Here is a 20,546-nt window from a genome sequence, read left to right on the forward strand (position 1 = left end):
CAATTCGGACAGATCCATATTTTTTTCAGGCCAAATTATTGACCGGACCAAATCGGTCCCGACCGATCTCCCTACTCAGGGTCTTAAGCACAAAAATTGGATTCAATGATATTTGATACACTTGGTTGTGTAAGACCCCTCCACATTCGTGCCAAGTACAATCGAAAACAGACTATAACGTCAAGGGCTCAAAAAAGTTCCATTTGCTACCCGGCATTGATAGAATTTTGAATAGGGAATAGTTTTAGCCCCCTCAACAGCCATACTTGATTTGGTCTAGATTACTTATTTATTTTTTTACCCTTCACCATGGGAGTAGACTATTTTCGCCATTTCATTTGTAAAACCTTGAAATATTCGTCTAGTACCCCATAAGGTATATACATGTATTTATACCCTACACCCTCACCGTGGTACAGGGTATTATAACTTTGTGCATTTGTTTGCAACGCTTAGAAGGAGAAGAGCTAGACCCATTGATAAGTATACCGATCGGCTTAGAATCACTTCCTGATTCGATTTCGCAATGTCCGTCTTACCGTCGGTCCGCCTGTCCGTCTGTCTCTCCATGTATTCTTGTGATTAAATTACAGGTCGCATTCATTGTCCGATTGTCATGAAATTTTGCACAAGTCTCTTTTTTGGCCCAAGGACAAACGCTATATAGCTCCAATCTATATATTTTATCCGATATGGACTTTTAAGGCAATAAAATTCACAATTTTGGTCACGTCACATCTCTACAATATATGGCGTGAGATGTTCTATTTGATGTTCCAGTATGTGTCATAAAAATTGGTACAGGTTTCGATATAACCTGATATAGCTCCCATATAAAAGGATCTTTGGATCGTACTTTTCAAGTCTCTAGAGAGTGTAATTCTTATCCGATTTCGCTAAAATCTCGCACAGTGACTTTTGCCAAGACCTCCAACATACGTGCCAAGTATGACTTGCATCGGTTTACAACCTGATTTAGTTCTCATATAAACCAATCTTTCGATTATACTTCTCAGGCCAAAGAGGGCTAATTCCTATCCCATTTGGCTAAAATCTCACACAGTAACTTCTGCCAAGACCTCCAATATACATACCAAGTATGATATGCATCGGTTTGAAAGCGATCTCCCGAATGAACTTCTAAAGCCCCTAAAGCGCGCAGTTCTTGTATCATTTGGATGAAATTTTACACAACGTTTTCTACAATAACCTTCAACATATGTGATAAATATGGTCTGAATTGGTACATGACCTGATATGGCACCCATAAAATCCGATCTCCCGAATGCACATCTTGATCCATTAGTGGACGCAGTTCACTAGTATACCGAGTATGGTCCGATTCGTTCCATAACCTGACACAGCTCCAGGGGCATAGCAATAATTATTCATTATTTTTGTTTGTCTAAAAAGAGATATCGGGCAAAGTTGTTGGCAAATGCAATCCACGGTGAAGCGTGTATAAGATTCGGTCCGGCTGAACTAAGCACGTTTTTTCTTTCCTTATTCTATATAATTTTATTTAATACTAGCCAACCGGGCCTGCCCCGCTGGGCCTTCTTTAACTCTCAAATATATTTTTAGGGACATTTTGCCCTGAATGTGGATATCCAATTCGTGCCACTGTAGCCTTTGTCCGCCTATGACGTTGAACGGCTGAATGCGAATCCTGGCGAGAACATCGGACAAAATTTAAAGTGGTGGTTATCCCCTCTTAATGCTGGTGCCACCTAGAGTTTAACGCAAATTTTAATGACATATTCGTAATCTACTCCCAAATATCTTTCATTTGAATCCCATATAGCCATGGTCGGCTGATATGCCCATTAGCCAGTATTTGGGGGTTGGGCTACCTCCCATTATTTGGACTAAATATTCTAGGCCATACTTTTCATTTGAGTCCCATATTGATAGGAACGTCGAATATATCTGTTTAGAGGAGTTTTGAGGTTGGGCGGCCCGCTGGGTACTTGAAACAAAAATTTAGCATGATATTCGTTTCCTAGTCTCCAATACCTTTCATTTGATACCCATATTATGCCTATCAGTCCACTTTTGGTTTTGGTTGGCATTTTTGTGGTAAGGGGGAGGGTCCGCCACCAATCGATATTTAAAAATTATATAACTTACGTTTCCTTCTACAGAAACCTACACAATCTGAGAAAATTTTAAAAAAATCGGTTCAGCCATTTTTGAATCCACGGAACAAACAAACCGAGTCTCATGTAGTCATCATTGGTCATATGCTCATTTGGGGGGTGGATGGACACCCTACATTTCGATCTGATTTTGTATGCCAGATTCTTAATCTACTCCGGAATACCTTTCATTTGAGTCCAATGTTGAAATGGACATTCAATTTGTCTGCTTTTAGAAGTTTTGGGATTAGGGCGACTTTCTGGGTACTTGGACCCAAGTTTTAATACCATATTCGTGTTCTACTCTTCAATACCTTTCATTTGATATCCATAATGTCCTTATCGGTCCACTTTTGATTTTGGATGGTGTTTTTGGGATAACGAGGGAGGGTCCGTCACATTGTTGATATTTGTTTTTTATTTTATTTTGTTTTAATTTCATTTTATTTCATTCCGTTTTGTTTTATTTTATTTTATTTTTATTTTATTTTATTTTATTTTATTTTATTTTATTTTATTTTATTTTATTTTATTTTATTTTATTTTATTTAATTTAATTTAATTTTATTTTATTTTATTTTATTTTATTTTATTTTATTTAATTTAATTTTATTTAATTTTATTTTATTTTATTTTATTTTATTTTATTTTATTTTATTTTATTTTATTTTATTTTATTTTATTTTATTTTATTTTATTTTATATTATTTTATTTTATTTTATTTTATTTTATTTTATTTTATTTTATTTTATTTAATTTTATTTAATTTAATTTTATTTTATTTTATTTTATTTTATTTTTTCTTTTTTATTTTAATTTTTCTTTTATTTTTTTTTATTTTATATTATTGTATTTTATTTATTTAATTTTTTTTTCGTTTGTTTCTCTTTCAAGACGATCTCCATGATCGGAGAATTTTCTTTGCAAATGGAAAAGGAAAGCCAGAGATCACAACGCACACCAACCACTATGGGACGCGTTTCATCTTTTGTTAGAAGACTTTTCAACCATATTAGACGTGATGGCTTCAAGAGCCGCCCGTTGGTATGATGCATTTGTATCGTATTTGTTGCGATAATGCCTCTATTATCCCATTACCGCATTAACCACGCTCGACAACCCTGTCTATTAGCTGTACTTTTCCCAATACATGTGTTCACTTCTGTGGTATGCACATGACTCTGTACATCTGTTCGAAGTTGTATCGATGGCTTCGAACGCTAGACAACGGCAACGGCTCTTGCTGTTGATACGTGTGCCCAGGTTCGAATCCGGGCCGGGCTTCGTCTAACTCTTTAATTTTCAAGTTTTTTTTGCCTGTTAAGGCGAAGATCGTTAAATTTCACAATTTTGGTTTGGTTCGAAACGAGCTTAATGATCGAAGATTTTTCTTTGCATATGAAGTGATAGTCTTTCGTGAATCAAAGTTCTCTATTAAGAATGAGATTTCACCTAACTGATAACCTATATCTTGATTTTCATTTACCTGGTCAATCTTCAATCTTAAATTTTGAATGGCTTTTACATTTGAAAAAAATCTTCCTTTGGATGGCGATGAAAGCTGAAGTTTTGTATATCGTCTTTAACAATCTTTTATCTTTTTTCTTGTTTGACCCTTTAAGCTTAAATCAATCTATCAGGGGGTTCAAATTCTTTTCTCATTTGTTCTTATCTCAACCATTATCTATCTTAATAAATATAGTTTTTAATATATGCTTCACTGCTTTTCTTTTCTTAAATATTTTTCAAAGAAAAAATCACTTTTACTTTTATTTTCTTTCTTTCTTTTTGGGAGAAACTGTAAAATTCACACGTTTCGACAAAAAAAAGTTTTGGCATTGTCAGTTTACCGGCAAACGCCATGCAAAAGTCTCGTGCTGAAGCAAAACTAATATTGTTATTGTAGTATTTTGTTGCCGCTGTTAGGTTTTACCTTCACTTTTTTAAAGTTTAACACAAAATACAACAACAAATTAGCATTCACATAAAAATCAATATACATACATATGGCCATTCTAAACTTTCTTTTTTTTTCGCTTGTTTTCTTTCTTTTGCAGACAGTAGCCGAAAAAAGGAGAAGCAAAAAAACGCCACCAACCTGTCACACAATCAATGGAAACCTTAAAAAAATGAAATATTCATAAATAATTAAAACGCATGAAACGTTAAAACAACCAAAAAAAAAAAGACAAAAAACCAGATTCTCCACAGAGTTTTTAATAAATTTATTTTTGTTTGGCTTTTATAACGGAAAAGCGGGAAAAAAACGAAAAAAAAAATGTTAATCGTATTTCAATGAAAGTAAATTAAGTGGACGCGTACGCGAACTCTGGCTCTTTTAAGCAAAAACCTCGATAAACTGTTGCCGCCTGCCGATGGTGTCTCTCACAAATATGCCACAATGCCGCATTAAACCTTAAGCCCTACCACCAAAAAATCAAGCCTCAGCTATGCGAAAAAGTGAAAATAAATTAAATTTGCATAATTCTGATTACAAGAGTTTCGTATGTATGGTGGTGTATATTTTTTTGTTCATTGAGTTCGTTGTGATGGCTTATGGACGTTTTTTTTTTTTTGGCTTTGTTGGTTTTGTACGTCAACGCAATAAAAAGCCCGGCTTAAACCACATGTTTCGATGAAACAAATTGAAAAACTGGAATTTCGCTCCAACAAACGCTTTGAAGATTAGAAAACGCTGACTGAGCCTGATATTGGCCAACGTCACTCCAGTCCAGAGGCGACAGATTCTGGCCAGACAACAAACCAACCAATTTAGCATTTGTTTGCTTTGAAGTGGGAGTGGGAGTGCGAGTGAATCGGAGGTTTCATTTGATATTCCAACAGCGTTGCAATATTAAAACAGCCATAACTGTGTGCTATCTGCTCAAAGCCTTAGCCGTGTTTCTCTCTCTCTCTCCCCCCTTAAGCCTAAATGGTGTTAAAAATTCTTGCCCATTCAAGTGCGCATTCCTGCTGACAACGTGAACATTCATTCACCCAATGGATGTGGCCCGTTTTTATGGGTTATTCAAAGTCAAAGACAATCAAGGGAAACTCATTGAATTGTGTGTCAATTGTGTTTTTGTGCCACAAGGCTGCAAGTGGGGGGAAGCAACTCTCTTAACCACACAATTTGTAAAGACTTGATTTTATGGCCTCCCAACGAGAGAGGTGGAGAGGGTTTTCCAAGTTTATTGAGCAAAGAAAGTATGGCCATTAAAATAGGCCTCTTATTATTTAACTCGCGTTTTTGTAGCTTCACAACTTGTTGTTTATTTTGAACTTCATCAACCTCAACCTCTCTGTGGCAAGCTTTTATTTTCTCTAAAGTTAGTTTTTCAGTTGAACGAAAATCAATTCAATTCAATTGAATTATTTTTTCAATATTTGCCTTTGAATTCTTTGTTTCTCTGAAATGCTGTATCTGTTGTTATTTGATTTCCGTTTCCGTTTGTCAGTCAAGGAACGTAGGAAGTTCCCTGCCCCAATCAATTGTAAACACTCACTCATTTTTCTTAACTACGTGACACCATTTAAGCTTGCCAACTAAAAACACAACTGTTGAGGGTTTTACAGCAACCACCCACTCTCATTTTTTTCTCACTTTCTCTCCCACCCTACTTCTATGCCTCCCTCCAACATATTTGACTACAACAAATGCTAGACGCCATCAAACACAGGCGTCAAAGCTATTTCTCGTCTAATAGAAGCAAATGACTTATAGTGAATCGCGTGACTCTGGGCACTGTATGAACGCCATCACCACCACCATTACCACCATTGTCGCCTAACTCACACACGCACGAGATTTAGCGAAAAAACGCCAAAAAAACCCCCCCAAAACACCTAGAAAAAGAAAAACAATTTAGCAATTGCCGGCTCTTTAAACGTGTTTTTGTGCAAAAATTAAAAAATTAAAGAAAGAAAAAAAAAGGTTGGAGAAAAAAATTAATGGACAACTGCTAAATGCTTGTGTTTGACTATCATCGTCAATCGTTAACGTCGTTTGCCAATCAACGTCATTGCCGCCGGTATATTCCAGAGAAAAATTAATCGAAGCAGCAGCAGTAGCAGCAACAGCTCCATCATTATCATCATCAAACATCGCCGTCGTCGTTAGTGTCCTCATCATTGCATGTTTCCTGCCTGGCAATTACTAACGACCCTGCACATCACCCTGTAGATTTTACAAAATTTTATTAAATAAGGTAAGATGAAAAAATTGTCAAAAATTTCACAAGCATTTCTCAAATTTACTCTAAAAAAGGGAATACGTGGGCTGCTATATATATTCATAGCCTCATAATGAAAATTCTAATATTTATCATCAACAAAAAAGTGGTCTGGGTATAAATCCGTGCAAGACAGAAGTAGCTTTTTCAGCAGGAGATGCAAGTTGCCTACAGTGGAACCTGTCTCCTTGGGTGGAGAGAATGTTCCATTTATAGAAAGCGCAAAATATCTGGGTGTTTTGCTGGACAGGAAACTAAACTTCAATTCCAACATTTTGGAAAGGGCAAGAAAGGCTACTCTTCGCCTATATACCTGCAAGAGAGCCATTGGCAAAAGTTAGGGATTTAGACCGCATGTCATGCATTGGATATATACTGCAGTTGTCGGACCTATAATGCTGTATGGTGTTGTGGTCTGGTGGACGGCGCTTCAAAAGTCCACCTACTGCTCAATACTTTACCGGATCCAAGGGATGGCTTATTTGTGCATCACAGCCGCACTGACACCATTTGATGCACTGAATTTAATGCTACACCTTATGCCTCTGGACATTGTGGCTACCCAAATTGCAGCATCCACTCCCGTGAGGTTAAGGGAGCTTACTCAATGATCATGTGGCGGCCACGGACACTGTGTACTCTTTGATACAATGACCGATCTTCCAGGCAGTGTGGATTACCTACCTGAGCTGTTTTTTGATAAAAATTACTGTACCATTATAGAACCGATTGGTACTACGATATCTCTGGTAATATTGGGTTGCCCAAAAAGTAATTGCGGATTTTTCATATAGTCGGCGTTGACAAATTTTTTCACAGTGACTCTGTAATTGCATTTTTTCTTCTGTCAGTTATCAGTTGTTACTTTTAGCTTGCTTTAGAAAAAAAGTGTAAAAAAAGTATATTTGATTAAAGTTCATTCTAAGTTTTATTAAAAATGAATTTACTTTCTTTTAAAAAATCCGCAATTACTTTTTGGGCAACCCAATAGAAGTTACATAGACTTCTATACGGATGGTTCCAAACTACACGACCAGGTGGGCTTTGGGGTGTATTCTAAAGATTTAGAACTGGTCATATCGACAAGGTTAGCTGACCACTGCAGTGTGTATCCAGCAGAGATCCTTGCAATTACGAAAGTGGTGGAATGGCTAAGATGTAATGTCATAACGACGATTGGCATAAATATCTTCTCAGGCAGCCAGGCAGCCATTAAATCCCTGGAGAATGTACTTTTGAACACATAAAGCGCCCTCGACTGGCGCAGATCTCTCAACGAGATGGCTGAACAGTTCAAAATTCATCCGTTCTGGGTGCCGGGCCACAGAGATATCCCAGGGAATTCTAAAGCAGACGAGTTTGGGAGACTAGGAACTACCTTACACACTCCAGGGATACTGGAATCTGTGGGTATGCCTCTAACGACATGTAAGCTAAGTTATCAGGACCAGGCCCGAAGGACAACGAATGATAGATGGTCACAAAGAGGGGGCTGTGAGCATTCCAAAACTATGTGGCGGCCTAATCTAGACTTGAAGAGGTCTATTGCTTTGCCACCATTGGCCAAAACAGAAGTCTCAATCATTGTGTCCGTCATGAAAGGTCATTGTCTAATCGGAAACATGCTGACAGACTGAAGGTATCAACGACTTTTGCAGAAGCTGTAGGGACATCGAGGAAGAAGAGACTATAGAACACCTTCTGTGTGTGTATCCCGCACTAGCAGTTAGAAGGAGTTCCACTTTAGGTTCTCGTTTCTTTGAGAACCTGTCTGATTTAGCGGATGTGAACATTCGCAAGTTATTGGGCTGTTTAAAGCGATCTGGATGGTTCAACGGTAGGAACTAGAAGGCATCTTCCTTCTTCTGTTCCTGTGGTATCACAATGGACGAAAACGTCTAAGTGAGCCTGATGGCAGATTGCCACTTAAACCTAACCTAACCATCATCAAAAATGGTTAATTGTTTATAACCTGATTTTATCGTTGCATTTACCTTTAAGGACCCACAAACCTTAAACAGTAACTCTTATAAATCGTTTTTCAGGCTACCCTAAACAAGTTTTATTGTTAATATGCCGCAGTAATTACGATTCAAGATGGTGTTCTTAGCTCTAAGGTGCAGGCCTGACTCACTGACACCATCCAATGTCAGTTAGTCAGGCACTTTAGCCGGTAGTTGCTTCGTCAAGGGAATTGAGCCACTCGATCGGGTAGATTCGCAGACATTATCTCCATATTTCCATGGCTTGTGAATATTTTCTTGTTCGAGGTTAGAAGCAGCTCCAGATGGCCTCAATAGCTAATAAAAAATCATGCTTCAAAGGAATTGAGCCACTCGACCGGTTAGATTCGAAGATATTTACTCTAAGATTGGGCTCCATATTTCCATGGTTTGTGAATATTTTCTTGTTTGGGGTTGAAAGCAGCCCCAGATAGCCTCGAAAGGTAATACCTTTCATTTAAGCCAAATACCTTTTATTTGAACCCCATGTGTGGGGGCGATACCATCTCTCAGACCTGCATGCTATACTCCAACATACCTTTCATTTAAGGCCCACTTTGCCATGGTCGGTAAATATGGCCAATTTGGGGTTTGTTTTAGGGATGGAACGGCCACCCAGATACTTGACTCTAAAAATAGTTATTAGATTCGTACTATACTCTCAAATAACTTTAATTTAAGACCTATATTGCTATGATCAGTAAATATGTCCTGTTTGGCTGTGTTTTGGGCTTGGGTTGAATCCCCAGGGACTTGGTCCCGAAAGAGGGTCACAATTAAGTGCTATACTCCTTAATACCTTTCATTTGAGTCCCATATTGGTATGATCGGTAAATATGTCCGATTTGAGGGTAGAGCCACCCTAATCAATTGGCATCACATTTCAATAACAGATTCGGTTTCCACTCTCAAATACCTTTCATTCGAGTCCCATATTGTGATAGTTGCTCTAATGCATATTTGGAGGGTTAAGGGTGTGGGGCGGCCCCCCTGTGCTCCCATCCCAAATTCGGGTACTACATTTTTGTTTTAACGCCACTATGAGACGAAAAAAAAAGATTTCGTTGGATTTGCAGCTCTTATCTCCGAGATCGGCCGTTTTTGAAAGTCAAAGTAAGAGGGAGGGTCCGCCCCCTTCAGATAATAACAAATTTTCACCACGGGAACATTCTGCACCATTAGTCAGAACTTTAAGAAATTCGGTTCAGTCGTTTTTAAGTCTTTGCGGAACATATTAACAAACAAACAAACCAATACAAATTTATTTTTATACGCTCCAATATAGGATGGCGGTACATTTACTTCGTCATTCCGTTTGAAACACATCGAAATGTAGGTGTAAGACCCCATAAAGTATATAAAGGGTGATTTTTTTGAGGTTAGGATTTTCATGCATTAGTATTTGACAGATCACGTGGGATTTCAGACATGGTGTCAAAGAGAAAGATGCTCAGTATGCTTTGACATTTCATCATGAATAGACTTACTAACGAGCAATGCTTGCAAATCATTGAATTTTATTACCAAAATCAGTGTTCGGTTCGAAATGTGTTCATTCACCGTAACGTTGCGTCCAACAGCATCTTTGAAAAAATACGGTCCAATGATTCCACCAGCGTACAAACCACACCAAACAGTGCATTTTTCGGGATGCATGGGCAGTTCTTGAACGGCTTCTGGTTGCTCTTCACTCCAAATGCGGCAATTTTGCTTATTTACGTAGCCATTCAACCAGAAATGAGCCTCATCGCTGAACAAAATTTGTCAAAATTTGAACACATTTCGAACCGAACACTGATTTTGGTAATAAAATTCAATGATTCGCAAGCGTTGCTCGTTAGTAAGTCTATTCATGATGAAATGTCAAAGCATACTGAGCATCTTTCTCTTTGACACCATGTCTGAAATCCCACGTGATCTGTCAAATACTAATGCATGAAAATCCTAACCTCAAAAAAATCACCCTTTATATTCTTGATCGCCATGACATTTTAAGTCGATCAAGCCATATCCGTTCGTCTGTTGGTCTTTTTTTTTTTGCCCATGAACATTCCACTAAGGAACAGGGGCAAACTTCTCACATATCAATCAGTGCAGTCCGATTCAAGTTTTAAGCTCAATGATAAGGGGCCTCCTTTTTATAGCCGAGTCCGAACGGCGTGCCGCAGTGCGACACCTGTTTAGAGAGAAGTTTTATATGGCATAGTACCTCACAAATGTTGCCAGCATTAGGAGGGGAAAACCACCGCTGAAAATTTTTTCTGATGTTCTTGCCAGGATTCGAACCCAGGCGGACATGCTAACCTCTGCGCTACGGTGGGATGTGCGAGATGTGAGATGAACCTTGAAGTCGAGTGCGAGCCACTGCTGCCATTGGCACAGTCTTGGATTGACGGAACCCTAGTATTGCCATCTGGAAGATCATGTTACACGGATGGATCAAAGCTAGAGGACAGAGTGGGCGTGGGGGTTTGCATTGCGAACCCAGGAACTGACATCTGTTTTAGACTTCCTAACCATAAAACGGTCCTGCAGGCGGAGATCCGGGCGATTATGGAATTCGTGATGTGGTGTGGTGCCAACGCGAGGACGTTAAGAGCGAACGTCTTTAAGGTCACGAACAGTCTTGCAGTGTAAGAAGGAGATTAATGCCTTCTCTAAGGATGGGAAAATCCGCATCGTTTGGGTGCCGGGCCATAACGGAGTAAGGGGAAATGAAAGGGCAGACGATTTGGCAGTGAAGGCCAGAGGACTGCCGTCAATAAACTTGGTTAACCCGAAGCCTTTCGGGTCGACGCAGTCCGATTTAAGGGCGCGGGCGACTAACGCATGTAACACTGTGGAACAGCAAAAGAATCATTAAGACGGCGAAAAATTATGGGATGATTGGGATCGTAAAAGGAAGAGGCTATTACTGAAAGGAAGTATGATGGAGGTCAGTCATAGCTTTTGGTGTCATAAGGGGACACATGGAACTGGGAGCTCACTTATGTTAAATCGGTGCGGCAAGTGATAGCTTGTGTTGGGCATGCGGGGTAGGTGATGAGACGTTGGAGCATTTCCTTTGTCATTGCCCGGCTTTCGCTTCCAACAGATACCGGTACTTGGGTGGAGACACCATATCAGACATGTACCAACTTAGGGGAGTGGTATTGAAAACAATTAAGAATTTTGTAAGTAGCACGGAATTCCTAACTTAAAACTCTCTGTTTAGAGGTTGCTTTATAGTTTTAAGAGCGCACTACAAGCCGATTACTGGCTTTGGTGTATGTCCATACTGGCATGGGGCGGATAAAAATCTGCACCCTCTTTTTAACCAAACCTAACCTAACCTAAAAGACAATCGTTAAAAGGTGATGGAAATTTGCTTTTAATTTTTATTAAAATTTATTTCCCTAGTAGTTTTCCCCAAAATTTTTATTTCTATAGAAAATTACTTTAATCTTTTATGTGTATTAATAAGCATACTAAAATTTCACTTTCTAAAGTTTGCAACATAAATTTAATTTTAATATCAAAACTTTTCATGTTACACATTTTACTCAAAATACAGCAACTACTCGTTATACAAAGTTGGCCTATTTCTGTGGTGTTTTTGTTTTGAAATATCTACATAATCTATTACCCTACCGTAATTTTAAGCCAACATTATTACCAACTGCTGTTGTGTGCTTTAATATTTTTTTAAATTTGTCTAAGATTCTTATGCTGTTGTCACTGACGTTGTCCATTCTCATTTTGTGAGAGCTGTCCAGTGTGCCGCACCACCACTACTATGGTGCTCCGAATATGTTGGAAAAGTGTGTTTCGTTTTGTATGCAAGACACACATTTTCTAATTACACACTGGCATAATTTAAATTTAAGATAAACATGCAAATAAACACTCGCTACACTGACTACATTCGTTGCCCCCTATTTTGATATCTCACTACAGAGAGTGCTACCACAGCCCTTATGTTCCATACATACACTTAGGAAAAAAAAAGGTTTGTTGAATGGTTTTTGCTATGAATTTTTCGAAATCTCATACTTCGGCTAAAGAACTTCAACTGTAACTTTTGTCCTAGAACATTCCGTTAGGGGTACAGGGGGTAAACATCTCACATATCAATGAGTGCTGTGCGATACAAATTTAAACTCAATGATATGGGTCATCCTTTGTATTAGGTTGCCCAAAAAGTAATTGCGGATTTTTCATATAGTCGGCGTTGACAAATTTTTTCACAGCTTGTGACTTTGTAATTGCATTCTTTCTTCTGTCAGTTATCAGCTGTTACTTTTAGCTTGCTTTAGAAAAAAAGTGTAAAAAAAGTATATTTGATTAAAGTTTATTCTAAGTTTTATTAAAAATGCATTTACTTTCTTTTAAAAAATCCGCAATTACTTTTTGGGCAACCCAATATATATAGCCGAGTCCGAACGCTATCCCACAGTGGGATAACTATTTAGGGATAAGTTTAAAGGGGCTTCCTAATTTATAGCCGAACCCGAACGGTGTGTCGCAGTACGACACCTCTTAACATGGCAAAGTACCTCAAAAATGTCGTCAGCATTGCGGAGTTTCAGCTCAATATCTGCATTCCTATACCCACCATCATATGATGGGGGCATACTAATCTAGTCATTCCGTTTGTAACACCTCCAAATATTGACCTAGGACCCCATAAAGTATATACAATATATTCTTGATCGTCTCGACATTCTGAGTCGAACTAGCCATGTCCGTCCATCCGTCTGCCGAAATTACGATTGCGGTCGAACGCGAAGAGCTAGCTGCTTGAAATTTCGCATAGATACTTTATATTGATGTAGGTCGTTGGAAATGGCAAACGGGCCATATCGGTTCAGATTTGGATATAGCTCCCATATATACTGATCTCCCCATTTGACTTCTTGAGGCTCTGCAAGATGCAATTATACATAGAGTTTGATCACAATATACATAGAGTTTGGTCAAAATCGGTTCAGATTTAGATATAGCTCTCATATATATGTGTTCGTCCGATTTGACGAAATATTGCAGTAAAATGGTCTTTAGTGAACCGATTCTCTCGAAATTCTTGATCGTCTTGACATTCCGAGTCGAACTAGCCATGTCCGTCTGTCGGATTCACGATAGCGGTCGAACGCGAAGAGCTAGCCACTTGAAATTTTGCACAGATACTTTACATTGATATAGGTCGTTGGGGATTGAAAATGGGCCATATCGGTTCAGATTTAGATATGGCTCCCATATAAACCGATCTCCCGATTTGAATTCTTGAGGCCTAGAACCAGCAACTTTTGTCCGATTTAGCTGAAATTTTGCCGATAGTGTTCTGTTATGACTTGTGACATTTGTGCCAAGTACGGTTCAAACCAGTCAAGAACCTAATATAGCCCCCATATAAACCGATCTCCCGATTTGATTTCTTGAGCCCTTGGAAGCCGCAATTTTTGTTCGATTTGGCTGAAAGTTTATGCATGGTGTTCTGTTGTGACTCCCAACAACTGTGGGAAGTACGGTCAAAATCGGTCTATAATCTGATATAGCTCCCATATAAACCGATCCCCCGATTTCACTTCTTGAGCTCGTACAAGCCTCAATTAGCTGAAATTTTGCACATAGTGTTCTGCTATCAATTCCAACAATTGTGCAAAGTACGGTCCAAATCGGTCAAGAACCTGATATAGCTCCCTATAAACCGATCTCCCGAATTGACTTCTTGAACGCTTTAAAACCTCGATTTTTATCTGATTTGGCTGAAATTTTGTGCATGGTGTTCTGTTACGACTCCCAACAACTGTGCTTAGTGCAGTCCAAATCGGTCTATAACCTGATATAGCCCCAATATAAACCTTTCTACCGATCTGACTTCTTTATCCCTTACAAGCCGCGATTTTTATTCGATTTGGTTGAAATTTTGCATATAGTGTTCTGATGTGACTCTCAACAAGTGTGCCTAGTACAGTCCAAATCGGTTTATAACCTGATATAGCCCCAATATAAACCTATCTACCGAACTGACTTCTTGATCCCTTACAAGCCGTAATTTTTTTCCGATTTGACTGAAATTGTGCATGTAGTGTTCTGTTATGATTTCCATCAACTGTGCCAAGTACGGTCCAAATCGTTCAAGAACCTGATATAGCTCCCATATAAACCGATCTCCCGATTTGACTTTTTGAGCGCCAAGAAGCCTCAATTTTCATCCAATTTGGCTAAAATTTTGCACATAACTGTGTTAAGTACGGTCCAAATCGTTCAAGAACCTGATATAGCTCCCATATAAACCGATCTACCGATCCGACTTCTTGAGCTCTTACAAGCCGCGAGTTTTATTCGATTTGGCTGAAGTTTTGCATATATTGTTCTGTTATGACTCTCAGTAACTGCGCCTAGTACGGTCTTATTCGGTCCATAGTCAGATACCACATTTTAACAGATTCCATGGTGGTGGGTTTCGAAGATTCAGCCTCGCCGAACATAGCACGCTCTTGCTTGTTTTTAAACCCTACACCACAATTGTGGTACAGGGTATTATAAGTTAGTGAATTTGTTTGTAACACCCAAAAGGAAGAAAGATAGACCCATTGATAAGTATACCGATCGACTCAGAGTCACTTTCTGATTCGATTTAACTATGTCCGTCTCTCTGTCTGTCCTTCTGTCCGTCTGTCCGTCTGTCCATGTTAATTTGTGTACAAAGTACAGATCGCAGTTTTCATCCGATCGTCTTTAAATTTGGTACAGGCATGTTTTTCGGCCTAGAGACGAAGTCTGTTGAAATTGGACAAAATCGGTTCAGATCTGGATATAGCTCCCATATATATGTTTGTTCGATTTTCAGTAATAATGCCATAAAATGGTCATTTGTTAACCGATTCTCTCGAAATTTGGCAGGAAGGATTTTTACGATGCTTAAAATTATTGGTGAATTTCATGAAAATCGGTTCAGATTCAGATATAGCTCTCATATATATATATATATATATCGCCCGATTTCACTCCTAGAGGCACTGTAAGCCCATTTATTGACCAATCTTGCCAAAATTTTGCAAAACGCTTTCCTCGACGACTGCCTCGGTATCTGAGGAGTTTGCTCGATATCGCTTCAGATTTAGGTATAGCTCCCATATATATATTCGTCCGATTTTGAGAAATATTGCAAAAAAATGCTCATTTCTTAACCGATTTTGTTGAAATTTTGCAGGAAGGATTTTCTTATGACTCTCAATTTTACTAGTTAATTTCATGGAAATCGGTTCAGATTTAGATATAGCTCTCATATATATATATCGCGTGATTTTCACTCCTAGAGGCACTGCAAACTCATTTATTCACCAATCTTGCCAAAATATTGCACAACGCTTTCCTCGACGACTACCAACATATTAACGGCGATTGGTCAAAATCGGTTCAGATTTAGATATAGCTTCCATATATATGTTCGTCCGATTTGTAGTAATATTGCAATAAAATGGTCTTTTGTTAACCGATTCTCTCGAAATTTGGCAGGAACGATTTTTTTCGATTCTCGAAAATGCTGATAAATTTCATGGAAATCGGTTCAGATTTAGATATAGCTCTCATACATATATATCGCCCGATTTTCACTTCTAGAGGCACTGTAAGCCCATTTATTGACCAATCTTGCCAAAATTTTGCAAAACGCTTTCCTCGACGACTGCCTCGGTGTCTGAGGAGTTTGCTCGATATCGGTTCAGATTTAGGTATAGCTCCCATATATATGTTCGTCCGATTTTGAGAAATATTGCAAAAAAATGCTCATTTCTTAACCGATTTTGTTGAAATTTTGCAGGAGGGATTTTCTTATGATTCTCAATATTACTGGTGAATTTCATTGAAATCGGTTCAGATTTAGATATAGCTCTCATATATATATATATCGCCCGATTTTCGCTCCTAGTGTCACTGCAAGCGCATTTATTGACCCATCTTGCCAACATTTTGCACAACGCTTTCCTCGACGACTGCAACGTTTTCGGAGAAGTGTGCTCGAAATCGGTTCAGAATTTGATATCGCTCCCATATATATGTTCGTCAAACGTTGGGTAATTTGCCATAATGTTGTCATTTCTCAACCCTAGTTATTCCAGTTTGAACATATTTGCTCGCCGAGGTCCATCAAAACTGGTTCAGTATTGAATATAGCTCCCACATTGTACTTAAAGGTTAGGCGTAGGGTATCATACAGTCGGCACCATCCCACTTTTACCCTTCCTTAATGGTTTCTAATGTTGTCGCCAGCCGCTTCATAGGCGAACACCTAATATCTGTATTAAGGTGGCTTAATATATATTGGCTGCTAACATAAATGAAAACTTTTCTGAGTTTTGTTGGGCCACCGTAGCATAGAGATTAGCATGTCTGCCTATGGTGCTGAACGCCTGAATTCGAATCCTAGCTAGAATATTATAAGAAAAAATTTTCAGCCGTGATTATCATCTCCTAATGCTGCCGAGATTTGTGATGTACTATGTCATGTTAAAACTTCGTCCCAAAGAGGCGTAGCTAGCGGCATGCCGTTCGGACTCAGCCATTAACTTGATTCGGCCAGCACTCATTGCTGTGCGAGAAGTTTGCCCCTGTTTCTTAATGGAATGTTCATGGGCAAATTTGCATTTTTTTGAGCTTTGTTGTTATGCCAATCTTTCAAATTAAACAATTTTTATTTTTTAATTTATTTTCCTGCTGCTCTGAAAATGATTTTCTTATTAGTTTTTCTTTTAAACATTACATTTTCCTTTACTCGATTTTTTTTTCTCAGTGTATCCCAAAGTTGTCATAACATTTCTAATCATGGTTGCGATAGTGTCCTATTCCACAATAGGATTTCACAGGAAAAGAAGAAGAAGAAAAAAAACTAGCAAAGCGAAAATTTCCTCTCATGCGACCGACCGTTGCCACATACAAACCAGACTGATACCACACCACACTAGGTTTTGATGATGTTAGTGTTGTTGGTGTTACTACTACCACTGTTTTGCGTTGGTGTTGCTCATTACTGTAATTCACTCACATAAAAGAACATGAGAACAATGGAGATGGTGGCTAAGGCGATGGAGTGCGAGTTGGGCGAGTGGGGGCGTAGGAGTGTAACCAAGGATGAAAATATAGTGAAAAACCAGTACTACCAAAGTTATTATCTTTGTTCTTGTGTATATAGAACATGGTTTGTTTTTCCCTATAGAAAGACACCATGTAAGAAAAAAAGAAAATAACACCTACTCATACAAACACACAAAAAACGAAAATGCAAAATTTTCATGCATCTGAGATTTTTTCCCAGCTTCCTACTTCTCTTGCTCCCTATCTATGGGACATGGGACTTCCTGGCAAAAGCTCTTTTCGAAAAATGTCTGCTATGTCCTTTTCAGATGCTCTTCAGTTGATATTGGTAACACAAAGACTTAAATATTGCCAGAGCTACCCTCCTCCGTGACCCTGGCAATGTTCAACATTTTCCGAAAGGCAAACGTACACACGTTGTTTTTATATCAGCAAATGCTGTTGCTATTGTTGTTGTTGTTTGCGTTGACACTCTTGCAGTTGTAGTTGAAACTTGAGTGTCATAAAGAACGAACTACCCATTGGATATCTTAATTTAGGACATTGGAAATGTGCTGTTGTAACTGGGAGTGTTGATATAGAAAAAATATGTTAAAACATATATTGAAGTAAATGTCAAACTTTTTCTTTAAACATTGATATAAACAATCAAAAATGCTCGGTATATCGGAGGCCTATATAACCACATTGATCGATTCGGATAAAACTTGGCACTGATGTAAGTTATAAGATAGGTTCTTGGGCCAAATTTGAGCCAAAATTTTGGCTTCTAAGTGCTCAAGAAGTCAAATCCGTGGATCGGTTTATATGGCGGCTGTAGTTTGTGTTTATTGACCGATTCGGATAGTACTTGGCAGGCATGTTGGAAGTCATAAGTCAAGTCTTTGTACCAAATTGCATCTAAATCGGATGAAAATGGAGGCTTGTAAGGGAAGTCAAATCCGGGGATCGGTTTATATGGGGTCTATATCTGTTTATCGACCGATTCGGATCATACTTGGCATGGATATTGGAAATCATAACTCAAGTTTTTGTTCCAAATTTCATCCAAATAGGATGAAAGGATTGGCATTAAGGCTTCCAGGGGGTCAAGAAGTCAAATTCGGAGATCGGTTTATATGGGGACTATATCTGTTTATAGACCGATTCGGATAATGCTCGGTACGGAATGTTGGAAATCACAACTAAAGTCTTTGTTACACATTTTAACCAATCCCCAACGACCTACATCAAATAGAAGTATCTGCGCAAAATTTCGAGCGGCAAGCTTTACGCGTTCGCCTCCTATCGTGATTTCGTCAGACGGACGGACGGAAATGGCTAGATCGACTTAGAATGCCGAGACGATCCAGAATGTAAGTACAATATTTCTAGGTGTTACAAAGGCAATGACTAGATTAGTATACCACCATTCTATAATGGTGGGTATAAAAAAGTTTTTATAGAAATACTAGCTAAACCCGATCCACTTCGCTGTGCCTTCTATATATCATATATAGTCACTTTGTATCATATATAATTCCTCAGTGCCATTTTTGTGGCCGGTATTGTGCACAACCCCCTCCCTCCTGGCACTGGTATACAAATTTGAATTCGCACTCTACTTAAAAATATCTATCACTTGATATGCGCATTTTCATGATCAGTCAATTAACCCATTTGGGGTGGTTTAAAGAGTAGAGGGCCACCTAGATATTTGGACACAAATTTTAATTTCATATTCTCAATGCACTCCCAAGTACCTTACATTTGAACCCAAAAAATTGCCATGATCGGCTTATATTGGCAATTTAGTAGGCTTAGGGGGGACGCGGCGCCTGCCAATTATTTGGGCCTCATTTTTTGTCTCGTAATCTGCTCCCGAATACTGAGTCTGGGGCCTCCAAATTTTTAATACCATTTTCGTATTCCACTCCCACTTCAGAGTCTCATATCGTCCCAATTCGTTCACTTTTGATTTTGGCGTTACTTTTGTGGCGGTTTTTGGCTTAGGCCGCCCGTACCTAGAGGGCGTCCTAAGAGAGACTCAATTTGTAATATCTTATATGTACTCTACTCTTGAATATATTTCATTTGAATGCCATGTTGTCATGATCGTTCCATATGCTTATTTAGTGCGGTTGTGGGCTTGGGCGGCCCCTAGTTATTTAGACCCTATTTTAAATGTAATTTTCATACTCTATTCCATAATACCATTTAGTTAAGTTCCATGTTATTCCGATCGGTCAATGTTTAATTTTGAGCGGTACTTTTGGACGGTTTTTGGCTGAGGTCGCCCCCTAGATACTTGCACTCAATTTGTAATATCTTATTCATTCTCTTCTCTCGAATACTTTTCATTTGAATCCCATGTTAACATGATCGTTTTATATGCCGGTTTTCGGTTTTGTGTTTGAGGCGGCACCCTAGGTATTTGAGCGGTTCTTTTGGGCAGTTTTGGTCTTGGGACGGGCTCCCCAGGTACTTGGACTCAGTTTTTAATATCATACTTGTACTCTACTCTCGAATACATTTCATTGAAGTCATATATTATCCCTATCGGTCCACTTTTGATTTTTAGTAATGCTGTTGGGGTAAGTGGAAGCGTGGCGGACCTTCCGCCGAAATATTGATTCAAGACCCAACATATATTCTTGATCGTTTAACATTCTAAGGCGATTTAGATCTGTTCGTCTGCGTCGAAAGCATGATAAGCTTTGAAGGAATAAAGCTAGGCGCTTGAAATTTCGCACGAATACTTCCCATTAGTGTGAGTTGGTTAGGATTGTAAATGTGCTTTATCGGTCCATGTTTTGATGTAGCTGCCATATAAACCGGGTCCTGGGTCTTGATTTTTTTAGCCTCTAGAGGGCGCAAATTTTATACGATTTGGCTGAAATTTGCACCAGGTATTTTTTTGCTACTTCCAACAACTGTGCCAGTTAGAATTCAAATCGGTTTATAACCTGATAAAGCTCCCATATAAACCGATTTCGGATGTTGATTTCTTAAGTCGCTAGAGGGCGCAATTATTATCCGATTTGGCTGAAATTTTGCACAATGACTTCCGATTTGGTCTCCAACAGCCAAACCAACTATGGTCCGAAGCGGTTCATAA

At 38.7% G+C, this 20,546-nt stretch overlaps 2 protein-coding genes across 6 annotated transcripts in view; both read left to right on the forward strand.

Annotated features, from left to right (window-relative positions):
- The window catches only part of LOC106083243 (gustatory receptor for bitter taste 66a), a 219,330-nt gene extending 214,918 nt beyond the window's left edge, over positions 1–4,412 (forward strand). Inside the window, exon 7 of the mRNA XM_059366330.1 lies at positions 4,197–4,412. The gene's annotated coding sequence lies outside the window, so the exon portion shown is untranslated. The remainder of the gene's footprint in view (positions 1–4,196) is intronic.
- The window catches only part of LOC106090602 (furin-like protease 2), a 902,413-nt gene that overhangs the window by 77,814 nt on the left and 804,053 nt on the right, over positions 1–20,546 (forward strand). For 2 of the 5 annotated variants that reach the window (XM_059366328.1, XM_059366324.1), the window contains exon 2: positions 5,820–6,347. The gene's annotated coding sequence lies outside the window, so the exon portion shown is untranslated. Of the gene's footprint in view, positions 1–5,803; positions 6,348–20,546 lie in introns of all 5 variants that reach the window. The other 3 variants (XM_059366325.1, XM_059366326.1, XM_059366327.1) reach the window with 3 other exon arrangements.

This window comes from Stomoxys calcitrans, chromosome 4 (genome assembly GCF_963082655.1).
Source record: "Stomoxys calcitrans chromosome 4, idStoCalc2.1, whole genome shotgun sequence".
NCBI lineage: Eukaryota > Metazoa > Arthropoda > Insecta > Diptera > Muscidae > Stomoxys > Stomoxys calcitrans.